This window comes from Octopus bimaculoides, chromosome 5 (genome assembly GCF_046866305.1).
Source record: "Octopus bimaculoides isolate indiv1 chromosome 5, ASM4686630v1, whole genome shotgun sequence".
Classification (NCBI taxonomy): domain Eukaryota; kingdom Metazoa; phylum Mollusca; class Cephalopoda; order Octopoda; family Octopodidae; genus Octopus; species Octopus bimaculoides.
In genome coordinates, this window is record NC_142932.1 from 47,384,097 (window position 1) to 47,399,291 (window position 15,195).

The window sequence follows — 15,195 nt, forward strand, 5'->3', positions numbered from 1 at the left end:
CTGTAGACACTGATTCTTTGATTCTTCTCTCTCTGGACAAAAATGCAACGCACACACACACACGCGCGTGCGTGCACGGACAGAGTAAACTCATCACAGTCTTCTACTTAGTAGAACACTAGGTTTTGGCATGTAATGTGTTAACACTTCAGAAGTTCTGTGGACAATGTCCCACTAATATTCTACATAATGCAATGCTTCACATTTCTTTTTCTGCATGATTAAAATTTTGAAAAATTGTTTTTTTCTGTATGAATGAAAATAGATGAAAACCAGAGATATGATAATTTTTATTGCAAATGTATCAAAAGTCATATTCATTTTCTTGTATATCACCATGATAATATCAGATGTCAATCATTTACTAGAATCATTTATTGGAATCTAAATGCTAAATTAAATAATGATAGCAAAACATTTATAATTTTGAGTGGAAGGAGTGGAGCAGACAGTACAATTTCTTTTCATGTTTTTCTTAGTGATGCTTTAAGCTCAATCTGTGGAATGTAATATTACCAATCATCATTAAACCTGATAATAGAGTTAACAAGATAACTCTAAAATAATAACTTCTTCGCTAGTGCAAGGCTACAAATTTCAAGGGGAGAGGGTCTCTTTTGTCTTGTTTTTTTTTTTTTCCTTTCTATCAACAAAATCATTGCCATCATACCAGAGTCTGAAAGACCTAGTAAAACTTGTGGGCACTGCTCTTTCTATTTTGGATACACTTGTATTCTTTTATTGTTTTGCTCATTTCAAGCATCAAACTGCAGTTATGTTAGGACACTGTCTTCAGGGATTTCAGACAATCCGACTGACTCCAGTACTTATTTCAGTCAGGTACATATTTTTATCAAACTATTTTTATCACATGGCTAAGCTACCTTTGACACAACACCATTTTTTACACCTATAAAACTAAATGCACAAAGTATGGCTTAGCTGTGGTTTATTTTGCAAGCAATTTGTTTTCCAACCGCTTGGTTTCAGATTCAGTCCTACTGCACAGTGTCTTGAACAGGTGTCCTCTACTATGGCCTTAAGTTGACCAATGCCTTGCAAGTGAGTGGCAGATGGAAGCTGTAGGAAGCCTATATTCTGCATATATGTGTATGTGGGAGCGGGACTACATGAGGGTGCAGTGGAGAGTGCAGTGTGTGTGCAGTATTCCATACCATTTACTGCTTGACCACTGCCTGGGTAAGTGTCTTTTTTTTCAACTCCTACATAATCTTACCAGTTTCAGAAAAAAAGTGTCTAAAATCTATCGGTATAAAATGCTTATTTCGATCTCGTTTCAAAAAAAAAATAAATAAATAAAAATAAATAAATAAATAAAAGTGATGAAGCTGGCATAAAATTCCCTAGGGAGTTTAGGACCACTAACTTCTGAAGGCAAGTAGCGTCAAAATACAAAAAAATAAGTGACAATAACAACAGTAGCAGCAACAATAACAACAACAAAACCAGCATGTATGGTTAATTTTGAATATATAGCATTACTTGAATTATTGAAGACAGCTCCCACCCAGTTTCTGTCTGTCAATACTTCTCTCCATCTTTCAGAACCACTCCCAAGTTCTTTGTAATTGGTGTTGCTAAAGACTTAAAACATGGTTGAATGGATTCGACCGTTTGACCCCAGTCTAAAAATAAAACCCCTTCAAAATTCTTTCTGTACAAAACGACCATTCAGTATTCCATACCATTTACTGCTTGACCACTGCCTGGGTAAGTGCCTTTTTTTTCAACTCCAACTTTAGTCTTGATTCACCTTTTCATTAAATCTTTACTTTCCTTAGGAAATAGTTTCCTTTAGCGTTATTACTAACAAATCGTATCTTAAAGACGTAGTTTAGGCAGAATGCCTTATATATTGACAACTTTCATTTTTTATCTTGCCTTAATTCTGTCATATTATTAATCAAAAGTCTTCCTGCGTATCTGTGTTATATGTGTTTCCGATACTGTCCTGCTTTTTTGTTTTATATAGAAAACGTTGATTTAATTAGTTTGATAAGTGCCTCTGCACGAAACTCTCGAACCTTCAGTCACTATGTAACTTTCGCCGATCAATAAATCTATACTTATTGAGTCTGACTCAACATAAGTTCTATTTTTCATGTTTGAACCACTACGCATCTGATGAGAACCCAATAATGTCCGAAAATCGATTAAGGTTGTTCATCTTTTTTTCAATCTACGGAGAAATGGCTAAATTTGCCCTCTTTATAAATATACGATATATATATAAATATAAATAGACCACGATAATCGGCTCGGGATTCTCCCCAATAACTTTACTAAGGTCACTCGGGGCCCAAATTCGCCGTGAAACCATTTGGTAGCTGGTATCGTTACGAGGTCCATTTATATTTACCCACTTCTCTACCTGTAAAGTAAGCTCTCCTCCAGTTATATGGTTTTACCGTATATTATCATATATATGTGTGTGTGTGTGTGTGTGTGTGTGTGTGTGTGTGTGTGTGTGCGTATGTGTGTGTGTGTATATATATATATATATATATATATATATATATATAGAGAGAGAGAGAGAGAGAGAGAGAGAGAGAGAGAGAGAGAGGGGTAGGTGGTAGGTACATATGCAAGCACACATACACGCACGCATATACATACGAATGTATGTATTTGTGTGTCTGAATGTCACCCCACCATCGCCTGATAACTAATGTTGATGCGATTATGCCCCTGTAACTTGGCGGTTCGAAAAAAGAGGCGATAGAATTAATACGAAGCTTCCAAAGAATAATTCCTGGCGTTGATTTGTTCAAATAAAAGACGGTGCTCTAGTATAGCCTATCGTCTTTTGAAGCATATTGGATGGGAGGTCATGTTGCTGGTTTTGCCAATAAAAACACAAGCACTATTTATTTGATGTTCACTATTTGTTTTTCAGGTTTTTGTTCGACCAGAGTTCTTTCGTTACAATTCAGTGGCCTTATACGTGGTTCTTTACTTATTTTTTTCTTTCTTGTGTCTGCCCTTTTTAATCATCTGCCATGTTGTATTCAACAGAAATTCAAAATCTTATGGGAAACTTCGTAAATCTTGTAAGGGAACTTGCTGAAGAATGCAGTGCAGAAGTAAGTCAGTGGTTTAAGCGTCGGGACAATTTCCTCTCTGATACAATTCAAAATGAAATTTTAGAGGCATATGCTCATAACATTTTACATGAGATCAAAATAAAAGTAGAAAATTCCAGATTTATTGGCATTATATGTGATGTTACCACTAATTGCTCTGGCATGGAACAAGTATCACTCACTGTCCAGTACGTTTCTGAAGACCTGAATGTCAATGAGGATTTTCCAGGTTTTTATAATCCCCCTGACTGCTTTTCGAAGACACTGACTAAGATTTTTCTAGATTTTTTTGTCGCCTAAACATTTCACTTGGCTCAAAGCTATGGTGTTTTTCATTTGATGGTGCAAGTACAATGAGTGAAAACATTTCAGGTGTACAAATGCGATTGAAAAATTTGTTCCCAGGTACATATTTTGTACACTGTGGAAACCACTCTCTAGACCTTGTCCTCCAAGAAGTTAGTTCTAAGTTTACCTTTGTAGCTGATGCACTGAACTTTGTTCATCAACACGCCATTTTTGTAAAAGTTACCAGAAAGAAAAGCACAATGGACAAATCTTTGTGGTGAGAATGTCATCATGTTGCAAGCAGTGTGTCCAACTCGGTGGTGCATTAGAGCAACAGCACTGAAATGAGCAGAAAACAATTATAAGAATATTCAAAATTTTTTGCTTGACCTTCTTAATGACTCGTCATTAAGAGCAACAACAAAGGCTACTGTTAAAGGGCTGCTAAAACTATCTGGCAAAGCTTCCACTTTGTTCGGCATTAAAATCGCTGAGGATATATTTGGGGTATGTGAGCCAGTGGCACGTAGCTTACAGCGTCCAGGCACGACAACCGGTGATTGCTTGAAATTGATTGAAAAGTTGAAAAACTCTCTTTCAAAAATGAGAAGTGAGAAGGTTTTTGAAAAATATTTTGATGAAGTATCCTCTTCTGACTTAGTGAAAATGCCCAACATTTCGCGATCTAAAAACACACCACTGCGCTTTAGGCACACAACTACTGAAGAAGTTGCTCTTCCTGTCACCAATGACTGGCGTCAGCAATTTTTCTCTATAGTGGATGTCATCGAAAATGAATTAACTCGCCAGTTTCAGCAAGAGAGAATGCGTGTATGCTCTGAGCGAGTGGAGTTGCTGTTGTCAGCAGTCAATTGTGGAGTATTTAACTTTGAAAATGCACATCTACCTGCTTCTTTTGATTTGCTCTTACTGTCATCTCAAATCAAACTTCTTGCTAGCCTATAGACGGAAAGGGAAAATTTGCCTAAATTATTTAATGATATAGTTGATAAATGGAGAGTGTCCGATGCTATTTTTCGTTCTAGTATGCCACAAGTGTTGGCGTTAATGCAGCTTGTCTTGTCTTCACCTGTATCTGTTGCTTCAAGCAAAAGAACATTCAGTGCACTTCGCCATTTGAAGACCTGGCTCCGTACCACAATGACACAACACCGTCTTACACATTGTGCCATAATGCATGTACATAAAAAAATATACGATGAAAACACTTTGCACATCCTCATGAAATCTTTCATTAACAAAACGTGTGAGCGTAGGAAAACTTTTGGAATATGTTGATACAGTTTTTTTCATATACGTGTGTATTTTGGAGTGATGCAAAAGCTCGGCTTACTTCCATTTTAACACTTCTTATAGCTTCATTATTTCTTTCTTGGTAAACTGACATTTGAATGTTCAGAGAAAATTTCATAAGTAACTATTAGTGACTTCTCTTCAAGATGAACAAAATTTGGCATCATGCTGTTATCAAGTACCTGTAGAAAAAGGATTTAGTCCCCAAGAACATGTTGATATATCGGAGGATGATGCTCCAGTTTTATCAACAGTGCAAAACTGATTAACTGATTTAAGCAGAAATAATTTTGAGAAGACTAATGATCTGAACAGTCTGCAACTGCCTCCACCGGAGAAAAAATATAAATTGCTAATGTTATTAGCATATCATGTGTGAGAGCTGAGAGTATTCTACACAATAAATTTGGCATGATGAAAGTTTCTACTTGGTGGGTGTTGCTTCTTCTGACACCTGATTAATAGGGCACCAGGCTGATCACATTTCGATAATATCTGACATTGCTTGAGGCAAATCCAGTTTCCTTAAATGTGTTGGGTTCATCATTTTGAGTTAGAGAATAAGAGATAATCTAAAAGTAGAGACACTCTTCAACACTTACTCTAAAGGGCATCAAGATCGTTTAATCTGCAGGGAAGGTGATGGCCTCAGTATTTTGGATTGCAAAAAGCATCGTGTTTATTGACTACTTTCAAAAGGCTCTCACCATCAATGGAGAGTGCTGTACTGTGCCACCTTTCTAAGGCAGTTGCGAAGGGCTATCAAGGCCAAACGCAAGGAAAACTGTCGAGTATGTTTTTCTTTCATCGGAACAAATACTCCAGTGCACAAGTAATTGGTTTCGATGGCTGCTGTGTGTGATTGGCTTTGGACTGCTAAGCCACCCTCCCTACTTTAGTGATTTGACCTCGTCTTATTATCTATATCCCCTACATATATATATAAAAAATACTCGGTTTGGAACCAATATCATAGTGATGATGTCTTATCAGCTGTTGAAAACTTGTTTAACTAACAGGATAGCTTCTTTTCCAAGGCAATTGAAGCAATGAATCGCTGAAAGAAGTATGTAGATGATCTTTTCTGTTTGATTTTCACTTTTCAATTGCCCCAATTTTATTCCAATTTCAAAAATGTGTATTGTTCACATGAACTAAATCAACAGAATGTTTATCCAACATTTCACAAAACTTTATTAAAACTTCCATCATTGAATGTTTTAACATTGTAATGTTGTCACCTTGTATAAAATGCCAGCTTCCACATCCTGTTCTCTGATGGAGGGAAAATGATCAAACTTTAAACCTCTGTTACAGTTTTCTAAAGTTTTTTCTGGAATAAGTGAATAGCATCAGATTCAACGGGAAAAATTACACCAATATATCAAATTTGAAAATTTTCGCTTAATTTGAAAATTTCAGAAGGTGAAATCAAGCAGAAAAGATCCTAATATTTAAAAATGAACTTCATTTGGTCACATTCTATGAGAATATATTGGTCAGCCTGTTAACTTTCCAGTCGATCCTCATAATAATAAAAGTTATTATTATTATTATTGAACATTTGTTTGTTTTGATACCCAAATTAGAAAACTTCACCTTGTTTGTAAAAATTTTGGGTACTACAGAAGTGTGGACCCGAGTTCTGAGAGTGCGCATGTCACAAATTTTAGCTCACAAGGCAAATGACGAGATGCATGGATTTGCGCTACTTGCTGTAAAAGGAGCGGGGTTATCCATGTAATACAAAAAGAAAATTGCAGATAAGTTGAATATAAAAGTGAAAAATAATCATTGAATACTGAAAAAACATTCATCTCCCCTAACTTTAAACCCTAACTCTAAACCTAACCCCTAACCCTAAACCCTAACCCTAAACCCTAATCATAATCCCTAACCCTTAATAAAATATGGGAAAAGTTGGAGATAAATGTTTTGAAAACATTCTGAACTATCTTTCAGAATGGTTTACTTTTCAATGAAATATCATTTTGTTATTTTTCATGTTTTTATTCAATTTATCTGCAATTTTCTTCTTGTATTAGATGGATAACCAACCCTCCATTTACAGCAAGTAGCGCGCGTCTCATTTTTTACCTGTGTGCTAAATTCGACTAAATGCGCAAATTTGTGACATGCACACTCCCAGAATTTGGATCCACACTTCTCCAGTAGTGCCAAATTTTGGAACTGAGTTTGCACCCCCTAAGCAAATTTTGTTCCCGGGTCACTGGTGTGGTGTGTGTGTGTGTGTGGTGTGTGTAAATGTTAATACCCTGCCTCAACAAAATGCTCATGGAGTTGTTCTTTTTTGATGTTAAGACTGGTTGATCTGCATCTTCAAAGACCTCTGTGATATAATAAAAAGATTCTTTGACTAAGAAAAGCATGCAAAAGTTAATGACAGAAAAGGTTGGCTGTGTGATTAAGAAGTTTTCTCTACAACCATGTGGTTCCAGGTGCAGTTCCACTGCATGGCATCTTAAGCCGTGTATCTTTCACTATAGCCACAAGCCAGCCACAAGCTTGTGAGTGAATTCAGTAGATGGAAACTGAAAAGAAACCCATTGTATCTATCTAACTAGAATATATGTGTTTGTGTGTAAGCACATATATATGTATGTGCGTGTGTATATATATATATATATATGAATGTGTATATATATATATATATATATATATATATACACACATATACATAGGTATATATATATATACACATACCTAGGTATATATATATATATATATATATATATATATATATATATATATATATATATATATATATATATATATATATATATATATATATATACACACCTATGTATTTATATTCAGATGAATATGGAACTTGAGTTGAGGCACCAGAATTTAGTACAGTATTATCCATACAATTTCAAAATAAGGTGATTAAAATCAAAATAAGCAACAAGGATATGCAGAGGTAATGCAGTATGATCATTTCACACAACTCCATTTAATTGAACAATGCAATCATTACATCAATTTAAAATGCAGAGCAATTTTTAGCTGTAGAAAGACATAGAATTTAATTAAATTAAAACAGATGGACAGATTAGTATAATTTTACCTAAAATCTCCAAGAAGTTAAGGAGATAGACAAAGAACATGCTGCCTCCCCTTCTGCTTAGAAGCTACTAAGGTATCAGGAAAAAAAAACTTGTTACAGATTTTTTGCTTGTCACTGCTTTTTATGGGGTCAGTTTTAATTTATAGACTAGTTTTATCAAATCCTTTTATATCTAAGGCCAAGAGAACAAGGGGCAGTGTCTGTTAGGGGTAGGGCTGAGAGAGCAGACAGAAATCATAGTCTGTATAGTCATAAAAATCAAGATGTTAACTGACAATTAAGGGGGCGGCCACTAGCAGACCATTGATAATGAAACATGGGAAATCTTATCATGTAGTACTATAGTTAAATATTTTAAACAATGTTGCTATATTGTATACAGTTAAAATTTAGGGTTAATCAAAAGATTATTAAGAAGAATATTATAACAAAAAGATAAAAAATTTTTGAATACTTTTGAGTATATACCAAACTTTTACCATAATAGAGGGAGGAAAAGAAAATTATCCAGAAATAGTTTAATATTTATACATATTATATACTTAAATACCAGCTCATCAGATGATATCTGTGAATATTTATTAATTGGTATATACTGGTATTTAATAAAAGAGTACTGAGGTAAAAGAACATGCTAACTATACATCAATTAAATTATAAACTAAGCAGTTTATTATAAGTGGTGAATATTCCAGTATTGTTTTATATAAGCTAAGTGTCAATTAATAGATGTATAAAAATTAGATTTATTTTATAAATAAATAAAGACTAATTATAAAATAATAAAGAAATAAAATAATCAGGTAGGGCAGAACACCATAGAAAAGGAATAAAATAGCTTAATCACTAAAAACATGATAAAGTATATGTAGCTTATTAACAACAATAGAGAAGATTTATAGAAAATGTATAATAATTCAAAATATATTAGACTAAAAGTTATATATTTACTTATTTAGCTAGTATCATTAAAAGACTGATACTTGGTATTAGCTAAAGGAATACTAAAGTTATAGGACGTTCTAATTTTACACTATTTTTTTTTATATTTTTTAAAACTAAGGGTTATATTATAGGTTTAAGAAGTTATTATTATTACTCCAATCATAACATTTATAGTTTCTTAGGGGTACTTAATTAGAAGGGTTATTTATATAAAGGCCCTTATAAATACTAAGATCAGGAGGGTAGAGCTCTTTAAGAAAGGGATAAATCAAGCAATTTCTAAAGATCATTTCAAGCAATATTGCCTTATTGTATAAAGTTAAAATTAAGGATAATCAAGAAGATTATTAAGAATGAAATTTTAACAAAAGGATAAAACTTCTTTGAATACTTTTGAGTATATACCAAATTTTACCTCAATAGAGGGAGGAAAAGAAAATTACAAAGAAATAGTTTGATATTTTTTATACTTATTATTTATCTAAATATTAACTTATTAGATAGTATCTATGGAGATTGATCAATTGGATTTAACTGGTATTTAATAAGGGAGCACTGAGGTTAAAGAACATGTTAACTTTATACTAATTTAATTAAATCGAACTATTTTAAGTTGTGGAGATACCAGTATTGTCTTATATAAGCTAAGTATGAATTAATAGGGGTACAAAGATTATATTTATTAAAGGCTACTATAAAATAATAAAATGATCAGTTAGGGTAGTGCACCATAGAAAAGGAATAAAGATAGCCTAATCACTAAAACCATAATAAAATATCTATACCTTATAAACTTCAATAGAGAAGATTTATAGAAAATGTATAATAATTTAAGTATTATGAGCTAAAAATTGTTTATTAACTTATTTAGCTTATTTCAATCAAGACTGAAACCCGGTATTGGTTAAAAGAATAATTGTTGTTAAAAGGACATGCTAATTATATACTAATATTAAATTAAATTAAGAGGTATAATATGTGAAGGCATCAAACTTACGACCGTGAAGTTGTGAGTTGAGTTCGAATCCTGGACTAGGCTGTGTGTTGTGTTCTTGAGCAAGGCACTTTACTCCAGTTTACTCAGCTGTAGAAATGAGTTATGACGTCACTGGTGCCAAGCTGTATCAGTCTTTGCCTTTCCCTTAGATATCATCGGTGGCGTGGAAAGGGGAGGCTGGTATGCATGGGCAACTGCTGGTCTTCCATAAACAACCTTGCCCAGACTTGTGCCTCGGAGGGTAACTTTCTCGGTGCAATCCCATGGTCATTTGTGACCGAAGGGGGTCCCCGGTATAATATAGATTTTAAAGGTTATTAGTGTTAATCGATACATGATATTACAGCTTCTTAGGGGTACTTAATTAGAAGGGCTGCTTGTATAAAGCCAATTATAAATACTAAGATCAAGAGGACTGGACACTTTAAGAAAGGGATAAAAGACTTAATTACTAAAACTCTTTTAAACAATATATCCATATTGTATAAAGTTAAAATTTAGGGTTATCAGGAAGATTTAGCATTGAGGTGAAAGAACAAATTTACTATAAATTAATTAAATTATAATCTAAGCAGTTTAATTTTAAGTTGTGAAGATACCCATATTGTTTTATATAAGCTAAGTATGAATTTATAAGGGTACAAAAATTTAGGTTTATCTAAAGGCAATTATAAAGTATTAAAAAATGATCAGGTAGGGTAGAACACCATAGAAAAGGATATAAAATAGCTTAATCACGAAAGATCATGATGAAATATATATACCAACTTAGTAACATCAATAGAGAAGATTTATAGAAAATATATAATATATAATAATTCAGGTATTTAAAACTAAAAAAATTGTTTATTTACTTATTTAGCTTGTATCTATAATGACTGATATTCTAGTAACTAAAGGAATATTAATACTGTAGGACATGCTAACTATGCACTGATTTTAAACTAAGAGGTACATCATAGGTTTTAAATCACAAGATCAATAAAGTGCTACTTTCTAAAATACTTAAACGTACGGGTGGCACTATGTACATACGATACCCTAAGGTCTAATCGATTCTATATGCTTAAAAATTTCATGTTTCCATAGAAACATATGTATTTATATATGTGTGTCTGTGTGTATAAATGTGTGTGCTTGTATATTTATGTGTATGTGTATAATATATACATGCATGTATGTGTATGTGTGAGTCCTTGTCTTGTCAGCATGCTCAAATTGTAAATAAACTCAATTTTCATACAAGTGGCCATGTTTAGTAACAATTTTCCTTGTAAAAATGGTGCAACTTCTGCAAAATATTACCTTGCTTGGAAACAGGTGAAGGTTGATAGCAGGAGACCATCCACCATAGGAAATCTGCCACAGCAAATCTTGTCTGACCCATGCAAGCATGGAACAGTAGACAATAAAAGGATGAGATCATACATCATTGCTACCAATGAGTTACTAGTCCCAAAATAGTAAATAGTTCCAGTTAATACAAATATAACAATGATATCAGCATCAGCAGATGGCTATCAAGTGAATCTCTACATGGTCTACATACTTGCTTGACCTTCTACAATCACTTTTAGCTCTTATGCAACTGTCTTAAAAAAAGAAGAGATACACTTGATTATGCAATCCTGAATACAGTATACCAGAAGAAGTAAGAAATCTGGAGAGGATTTGGTTGAACTTTAATTGATATCGACAGGCCATAGGTCTGCTTGGTCAGAGTTGATCTGGAATCATGCAATATCAATAGTACACTGTGCAAGTGTACTAGAGTTGTAATAAATATATAATCTATTATGCGGACATCATCCCCAATTCTGTCATTTTACTTTATGTAGCTGTAATTACCACTGCAGTTGGTAACCTAGAGAGAAATGAATTCTCCCAAAGTTACTTGTTCTTCATACTTAACATAAAGTATTCAGTTAAGGATCATCAAAATACTAAAGATTGCAGGAGCTAACATAAGTACAAAACATGTGATTTTGAACTAATATGCAAAAGAAAAACAAATTCTACACAATTCTTTATATTATTATAAGTGAAAGAACTAATGAATAACTACTTGAAAGTATATCATATGTTCACTCTAAAATCAGTAACTTTGCATTAAACAAATTTCATAATCAAATTTACACTTGGCAGGGCCCTTTCTTTATAAAATCATCAGTCTAAGAAATACTGACATAACACATTCTTTCAACATTACTAAAAGGGTTATCTTTAATTTTCTTTCTATCAATTAACACTTAAATGATATATTTCTCAGAAGCAATTATCTTATTTTACTTCATCAACAAACATGGAATCCTTACAAAATAGCCATTTACTTTTATATATTTATACACTTTTTCTTTAATTGGTGCCAAATAATTCCTTTTAAGATTATTTTGACAACTCATTATCTAGTTAAGATTTTATGTTAATATTGTTCCTGCTAACTAAATTGGCTGGCTACTTTTCTAAGTTAATTCAAACAGAGAAAGTATTAAATTAAAAATTGAATTGGTTTCAAAGATTAAATTTAATTGCAATTTCTGAGAGAAAATTTATATATCTTTACTTGACAAAGGTTTCATTAAGCAGTTGCTGCTTTAAATATTTATAAATGAAGCATTATAAATGTGTTTTTGCATACTTTGTTTTTCTATACTTTGTTGTTTTTTTCTTTTTGAAATCAGTTGGGGTTTTTTTTTTCTTAGTTCCAACAAAGATTTTAAATATTACTGATTATTTTCTTCATTAACTTAACATTGTTAATAACCCTTTCCAAAAATAATAAAAATACATTTTATTTCACATGTAGATCTTGCATGCAATGATATAATTACAAACTAAAAGGTGTGAAAAATATTTAGTCATTTAGAGAAGAGTTTACTCACAAGATTACAGAAATTTCAATAAATAACCAGATAAGAAACTTAGCTGCAGGAAATATCTTTAGAGTGACTAATGGTAAATATTACAACAGATAAATTCAAGATACACCATTTAATATGTTATCTAGTTATTTTTCTCCATATTTCATTTTTCCTGCTTCCCCTATTAGATCATTATTCCACACAAGTGTTTCTATTGTGTGATTATTCTATTGTAGCTTCAATGTCCACTGCTTTAGGGAGCTTTCCCCTCTTGGCCTCACATTCCTTTCACAATCATTGATCTTGTGTAATACATCAACATTTAATTTGTTATTGGCATGATTATGGTTGGTTGAAGCAATTCATATCTCTTATTTGAAATGTCTTCTTTATATTCTGGCATTAAAAGAAGACCTGGCTACAAATTAACAGACATTACACCTAGCAAAATAACTGCATCATATCTAAACACCTAACCATCGGTGATATAACAGAGCTAATGATGAATATGTTGACAAAACAAGAATTAGAGCCCACAAATAGACCAGGCTGACAAAACTAGTAGAGCACTTGAATAAGAGCTTAGCAGTATTTATGTGTATATATATATATATATATATATATATATATATATATATATATATATATATATATATATGGAAAAAAAAGTCAAGGTAGAAAATGCTAAAATAATTTTATAAAAAACATTTCAGTACTGGTTTTGGTCATTGAGACTTTTTCAACTGTAAGTATGGAAAACAATAAAATTTTGGAAAAATTAAAAGAAAAGTTTTTGAAAAGAATATTTGCATAGTATTCAAATACAAGGGGCATTTTCCTTGTTTCTGCCTGTCTCTGTCTCTCTTGCTTACTCTTGTGGGTTCGAGGTCGTGAATTCTTGGCAAAGAGGAAGAAGAAGAAGAAGAATGCAGGAGTGCTGTGATAGTAGTAGAATCATACTACTATCATAGCACTCCTGCATTTTTTTTTTTCTTCTTCTCCTCTGCCAAGAATTCACAATGACCTCAAACCCACGAGAGTAAACAAGAGAGACAGAGAGAGGCAGAAACAAGGAAAATGCCTCTTGTATTTGACTACTATGCAAATATTCTTTTAAAAAACTTTTCTTTTAATTTTTCCAAAATTTAATTGTTTTCCATACTTACAGTTGAAAAAGTCTCAATGACCGAAACCAGTACTGAAATATATTTGCCACTTAAATGTGGCTAACCACTAAGGGTAGATGCTACTGTAGCTTGTAGCCCCAGGAGAACACCTTCTCCAGCTGGCTATTAACACACTTTCTGTGCCCTATCAGTATTTGCAAAGGGAAGTCATCCTTTCCATCATCGACCTGACGTGATACACATGGACTCGAGTTTCTGGGCATTTACCCTTTGTCAGCGCATGACAATCACCGGCCTTCGATGCGAAGGAGTCTCACGTTGTCATGCAGCTACTGTTTATACCTCATTCAGAGATTTATTATTGCTTGTTTACACTTTTTCAAGATTAGTGACTTTTTGTCAACGGAAAAAGGATATATATGTATTTGCATTGGGACTCCTTCGCATCGAAGATCAGTGATTGTCATGTGCTGAAGAAGGGTAAATACCCAGAAACTTGGGTCCGTGCATATCACGTTAGGTTGACGATGGGAAGGATGACTTCCCTTCGCAAATACTGATAGGGCACAGAAAGACACTTTATTTCAAGTTACTCCAGTTTCTTCAGGTATGTTTTTTGGCAAAAATAATTGTAGGGTTAATTGATGAGTAGTAGTTCTCTATATCTATTTGTAGGAACTTAAAGCTATTTTTATTCTGTATCTTGGATAACCAGTTAAGGGCATCATAGGTATTTGACCATAATTCAAGGGTGATTTTAATTTTTATAGTAGTGATATATTTATCTAATATTAATTTACTTAGTTTACATAGATCAGATTTATTGAGGCAGATTAGTCTAACTTTTGTGTCTGTTAAGAAATTTACTTTATGGTCCTTAATTGTTATGTGGGGTTTGAAAGGTGCAAAAAGTACAGTTTTCTCTTCTATGTTAGTTGGTCATAATTTTCTTGGCAAATCACCCATGATAATTCCCTCTGTATTAACATCATAGGTTTTATTAGCGTCTTTCCCTTTAACTGGTAATTAACATCTTGATTTAGAGTCTTCCCCTACCCAGCCTCCTTTATAGACAGTTATTTACACATTTCCCAAAATCTTGACAATATTCATGACCATACCCAACTATAAACTGTCAACTCACTTTGTCTATCCATTCTAAACAGACACCGTCCTTAGGCCTTAGATTTGATAGTTGATAAAAAAGACTAATAAATTAAAAATGAACCACAATCCATTACAAGCTATGACCCTAACAAACTTCATACAATTCTTAGAAGTGTAGTACATTTTGAACTACATTAGTAGCAACATGGACTTTTCCCCCCTCTCCTTGCTCTATTAGAAAATTTATGTAAAATTATATTAATGCATCCAACTGATTAAAAAATTCTATTTATTTAAGCAGCTGAGGATAGCCCTGCATTCAAATTAATGTAATGATTGCAATGTTCAATTAAATGGAGCC

General features: G+C 32.9%; 1 protein-coding gene across 3 annotated transcripts in view; it reads right to left on the reverse strand.

Moving 5' to 3' along the window:
- LOC106870492 (osmotic avoidance abnormal protein 3) overlaps positions 1 to 15,195 on the reverse strand; it is a 906,658-nt gene that overhangs the window by 771,423 nt on the left and 120,040 nt on the right. The gene's annotated exons all lie outside the window — the stretch shown is intronic.